The sequence below is a fragment of the Dermacentor variabilis genome, chromosome 4 (assembly GCF_050947875.1).
Source record: "Dermacentor variabilis isolate Ectoservices chromosome 4, ASM5094787v1, whole genome shotgun sequence".
Classification (NCBI taxonomy): domain Eukaryota; kingdom Metazoa; phylum Arthropoda; class Arachnida; order Ixodida; family Ixodidae; genus Dermacentor; species Dermacentor variabilis.
In genome coordinates, this window is record NC_134571.1 from 135,745,622 (window position 1) to 135,751,621 (window position 6,000).

Here is a 6,000-nt window from a genome sequence, read left to right on the forward strand (position 1 = left end):
GCTCTTCGTGCATCGACTATGCATGCACCTGGTGCTCTCATGTCCATTTTTTCCGCTATCTGCTAAACCGTTCTAAACAAGAAAAGCTCATACACAATTATTTTGCAGAGTCAGACAACTAAACCAGTATCCTTGGTAAGCAAGGTTTATTTATTTGGTGACATTTTCTGTGGCCCTGCTATTGGGCTTTCTTTTCATCCTTTTCCGCTGTGAAGATTCATTAAGAAGTGACAAGACAGTTTGACAATTTTAATCATTGAAAGACTTAGCGAAACCTTTTTTGGGTTGTTTTTCCTTGCTTTCAGACTCTGCACATTGCCTTTTAAGGCATGTTTTAAGTGTTTCTTTTTTTTATGGAGAGGGCATGTTAACATCTTTTACACCATGTCAATTATGTGGTGCCATAGTGCATTCTTGGATGGAGTCTTGCCCTTTCATTCAGTAAAATATAATGTTTTTTGTGTCATAGGCCGTTTTACATTTGAGTATGAGTGTAGCATTTCGCTAAGTTTTGCCTCTGTCACCCAAGCTTGCTACCCACTGTTGTTGACATGTGACTTTTGTTCAATAAAAGGAAGTCTGTCACTTATCCTGTGCACTGGTTGTCTTTTTGAATTACGATTTGTTGCCTATATTAGTTTTTTTGTTGTATCTCAGATTAGGAATGGCTATCACAGTTGACATCATTTAATCATATTGCACACAATGTGGATGATATGTACTTGCAATATATGGCCTCCATAAATAGAAGTTAATTCAAGAATAGTGCCTTTGCATGGTGGGGCAGCCATGAATTGTAGCTATAAGTTACCAGCACTGCAAGTAGCACTGTTTGTGCAGAATATAGTTCAACTCTACTACTTTCAAACATCATTGTTTTTATCTGCATTTGTATAGCTCCAGTTCCTGTGAACAACACGCATCTGGCGGAAGAGTGGCTTGCACCTGCACTGGGGCCCAATGAATAGCCAAATTTCTGCCCGTTTTCATGTTATTAGCATACTAGTTGAGGCAGTCGTTCTTATAGTAAACTGTTTGCGCAGTGTAGAAGCCACTGCGGGTGTCAGGATCTTGTACACATCTTCAGCTTTGCAGGGGACACAGCATCTGGCACATTGTTTGTCACAGGCCATGTTTTTGGGGCAAGTTGGGTTTACTCACTTGCAAAGAGAGAACCAAGCTTGTTGGATATGAATTAAACCGCCTGTACACTCGGTGGCCTTCTTCATTTTGTGTGACATATGGTTATAGCTACTCTTGCTTTATGCACTTCTTGTCTGGCAGCAGTTTTGCTTTTGAAACACTCAGGATAGCTTTCAGCAAGCTGGACAGGAATAGCACTGAAAAACCAGCAGATGTTAATTGTTGCACTTGTCATGTGAAGCTTCCTACAGTATGATGAGGACGGAAATTAATGAAGGTGTTCCTCAAGGCCTTCTAGCTTGTCATGAGTTTGGAGCAACGTGATGTACAGCACTTTTCTGATCGCATACTATAGGTTCAGCAGGTGTGGCCATGGTTGAAGTGCAGTGCAAGGTCAAGAAAACAGATATCTATGAGCAGCACACTGGTAAAGGAGACACTGGGAAAACTAGTGGGAACCCTGTTGAACATCTAATTGACCAAGTTGCTGGCTTCATCAGGCAAACTGTGATAAAGAGAAGGAAGTCATCAACACATCAGAAGGTTTTTGCGTATAGGCACTGCTAAGGTTCTCAGGCACGTCTCTTGTAACACGCCAACAAATCTTAAGTGCGCAGGCTATGCATGACCAACTACAGTCGCCGACCGTTTATTCGGACCTCACGGGGACTGCGAAAATGTCCGAATAAACAGGTGTCCGAAAAAACAGATTAAGAAAAAAAAAATGAAATCCTTTATTTCCACGCACTTATTCGGGCTCGGCAGTAGCCTTGGAAGAAATCGTGAATGCGCCGTTGCACACTGTTCCGTTTACGCGTAATCAGATAAGCCTGAATCTCGGAGAGGGTCGTACGGTCACTATTGGCGGCTGAAAGCACAGTCACTGCTTGTACACGCTCCGCATGCGACGGCAGCGTAGCACATGGTGCGTCATCTTCCGACTCGGAGTCATCGTCCGGCGGTGCAGCAGAAACCTAACGAATGATCTTGCCGTCGTCGAGTTCTGCGCATGTCAATACAGCAGTGTCAGCACCTATGAAACTGTCAAATGAGACGGTGTCCGGAATCGCAAAGCCACCACTGCGCAGGTCTCGGCAGAACATTTTCCGCGTCAGTAGGGAGCACATCGGAAGGCGACAAATCTTAGGCCTCCCGGCACCCGCTTGCCGGCATTCCCCAGCGCAGTCTGCGCGGGCACTGTCGGCGCCATTAGACCCTTGACGCGATGTTTACGCATGCCGCGTTGGATCACCGAAACCTCGACACAGCACACTAAGCAAACACCACCGTGCCGACACCAGTCGCACAAACGAAAAACGCGGCCTGCTCGCAGCGTTACAGTGGCTACAAGGGGGAAGTGTGAGCAGCGCGCCGCTCGCCGTATGCGGTCCACTGAGGCCTTTGAGGAGGATCCGACAGGCGGCGCTCGACGACGTTTGCACGTCAGTCGATGGGCAAGGCGCGGTGGCATACGCTGGCGTGAGCTGTGCTGCACGTGTTTCTCTCGGCTTTGCCGGCAGTTGTGTGAGTTATTTCTTGTGCGCTGTATGTGTGGTGATGCCCAGAAAACAGAGCCACTGTTTTGTGCCTGGGTGCACTACTGGCTACAAATCGTGCAAGATGAAACTGTCGCTGTTTGGTGTACCCAAGAATGAACTGGCGTTGGCGCAGTGGCAGCGGGCTATACCGCGTGCTGACAAACAACTCGAGAAGAACTCTGCGGTGTGCGAGCTTCATTTCGACACAAGGTACATTTCAAGGTACTTTGAGCACACAGTGAATGGAGAGCTCGTCCGAATCGAAAGAAGCAGGCCTCTGTTGCTTCCTGGAGCTGTGCCCACGCTTTTCCCAAACCTACCAAAGTATTTATCGAAGCAACTGCCGCCTGACAGGAAGCGGCCCGCAAAGCCTGAACCCACAGCTCCAGCCAAGAAGAAATGTGCAGAAGACAGTGCCGTTTCTGTGAGTGTGGGCTTCGAGGAGGTTCCGTACTGCACAGCTTCGTTTCAGGACCTCACTTTACCGTCGTGTTCGTGGGGCATGCACACGTTGAACCCTTCGCCGTTGACTGTGGCTTACAGTGTGTGCAAACCAGGGAAGGATAAACGGGTCCTATATGCAAGCAAGCTGGTTGTGTTTTCACAAGAAGCGAACTGTGTGAAACAAGATGTTTTTTTAAAGGGAGTGCGCCAGTCGGGGCTGTCATCCACCGATCCTACATCTCTTTTGAAAGAGGTCGACAGCATGGAAGTCTGTGTTGGAGCCGGCACAGTCGATGAATTTCCGTTTGCGTTGGGAAGCAAGAAATTTCACTTTTTTGACGCAATCATTTCAAGCATAAAGTGTCGTGGTGTAGCGCATGACAGTAGGCCATGTGTGATGTGCAAGCATCTAAGAAAAGCTCTTTTGAACCAGCGATCAAAAAAGCGTCGTAGCCAGAATTCAGCTCCCAGACTCTCAAGGAAGAAAAAACTTCAAACGCAAACTGTTCGGCGACTCAAGGCCAAGTTGTCAGTCTACACACAAACCATCAAGGATCTTGAGAGGCAGAGTGTAGAACTGGAAGAGAGCGTCCTGGAAGACAGATTAAAAGCTCTTCCACCTAAGCAAAGGCTCGCGGTACTGCAGTGTTTTCAGGCAGCTCGTCGCAAATCACTGAGAGGGATGAAATACAACCCAGATTGGCTACTCGAGTGCATTATAATGCGCATGAAGAGTCCAAGACTCTACGAGCACGTCAGAAGAGAGGGAATACTAACACTCCCGAACAGAACCTGCTTGAAGACATATATGCGGAAGTATAAGAGCGGGTTTGGCTTCAACTCCCTTGTGCTTGCAGGGATTGGCAAGAAAACGAAGACCATGGATGAATTCAGGTGCCACGGTGGCCTGATAATAGATGAGATGAAACTGTCGGAGTGTTTCAGTGTAGTTGGAGGGGGAAAGATTGAGGGACTTGTGGACTTAGGAAAATTCACCCCCGAAAGTGAGAAACATGTGCCTTGTGATCACGGTCTAGTGGTCATGTTTCAACCTCTAAGCGGTTCTTGGCATCAAATACTTGGTGTTTTTGCCTCAAGGGGCAATGTGAAGGCAGCTCTGTTGTCGAAAATCGTCCTAGAAGCTGTGATTCTTGCCGAAAAAGCTGGCCTGAAGGTTGATTTTGTGACAGCTGATGGCGCTTCATGGAACCGCTCTATGTGGCGCATATTTGGAATATCTGGTTCCTCGAGCTGTGTGAAGTCGTCGGTTGCTCATCCTGTTGATAAAGAAAGACGTCTTTTTTTTATGTCAGATTTTTTATGTCAGCCGCGAGTAGTGGTGGTGCGGCAGTGCGGCTTTCGCCTCGGTGAGCTCTGGCAGTAGAGAATCTGCGTTGTGTGACCCGTGCTTGCTTGACAATTGAAATGTCGAAGTGGCCTAGCGCATCGGCAGCGAAGTTCTGCGAACCGCGATGTGGCGTCGCCGTGTCCGACTTTGCTTAACGGACATCGAGGGATGTGCTGCTCGCTACAAGTCATGTAAATGCGACTGCGTCGACCGCCCACTGTTCAGTGCTGAATGTGTGTTAGGTGTGCTGTGCTTGAAACGAGTGGTTCAGCCGTGCAGCGGGGGGTGGTGGAGGAGCAGAGTGGCTTAGGGTCTCCATTTGCACGTTCACAGATATGTGCTCCCGTTTTGGTCTCATTAGCGGCTGTCGCGGAATTGTGGTGTGCTCCTTGCCTAGTATGAAGTTTACGATGCTAACACACAGCATGTTCACGTTTTTCCGTGCTATATGTCATTTGCATGACGACCGAGTTGAAAACAAGGCATATGTATCTGTTGTTTTCGTTTGTGTGTTGTAAATTACTTCCTGTTGTGGAAGTTCTGGAAGTCTTATTACGCAAGGAGTACGAACGTAAACATATAAACATATTTCTGTGTGTGTGAAATTATGAATTACCCAGAATAGCCTTTACGACTGATAAGTGGGCTACACAGCCTGTGTAAATCAGCTACCTTTTGTTGCGACGCTCTTCCGTGTGGTAGACTGATGCATGGTGCGCGTTTATTTCTGTACTGTTGTAAAAACCATTTGTTTATTCACTCAACACAAATGTACTGCTTCTTCGACGCAGTGCATTTTAGTTACGCGGTAAAGGATACTAAACATATTTCTGTGTGTGTGAAATTATGAATTACCCAGAATAGCCTTTACGACTGATAAGTGGGCTACACAGCCTGTGTAAATCAGCTACCTTTTGTTGCGACGCTCTTCCGTGTGGTAGACTGATGCATGGTGCGCGTTTATTTCTGTACTGTTGTAAAAACCATTTGTTTATTCACTCAACACAAATGTACTGCTTCTTCGACGCAGTGCATTTTAGTTACGCGGTAAAGGATACTAAAAGTGGGAGGGGGCCGCTATCACCCAGCATAGTATGTCCACTCAGGCGACCTGAGAGGCGGCGGTTGCGCGAGTGTATAATCATAGGGTATAATTAAAGAACTCTTTTTATGTCCAGTGACAGTGGCCCCTTTCCACTTTTAGTATGCTTCAACGCAGTACATTGTTTAGGCTTCACCGCAGAACATAGGTGTATTGCAAAAAAGGTAATCTTAAAAAGCTCAATTATGCAAAGTTTCTTTCGTAGCTTGCTACACCGCAATACAGAGGTGGAAATAAGCATCGTGCAGTAAAGCATACTAATAGTGGAAAGGGCACATAGGTTTGCTCATTATTTTCAATTGTGATATAATTTGCAAGTGCATCTGTGCTCTTGGTAAGCTTAATTGACAATTCTTTGTACATTACAAATTCATATTGCAGGGAAGCTTACTAAGGCACATTCGTCATTTTGGAACGGTTTCCTG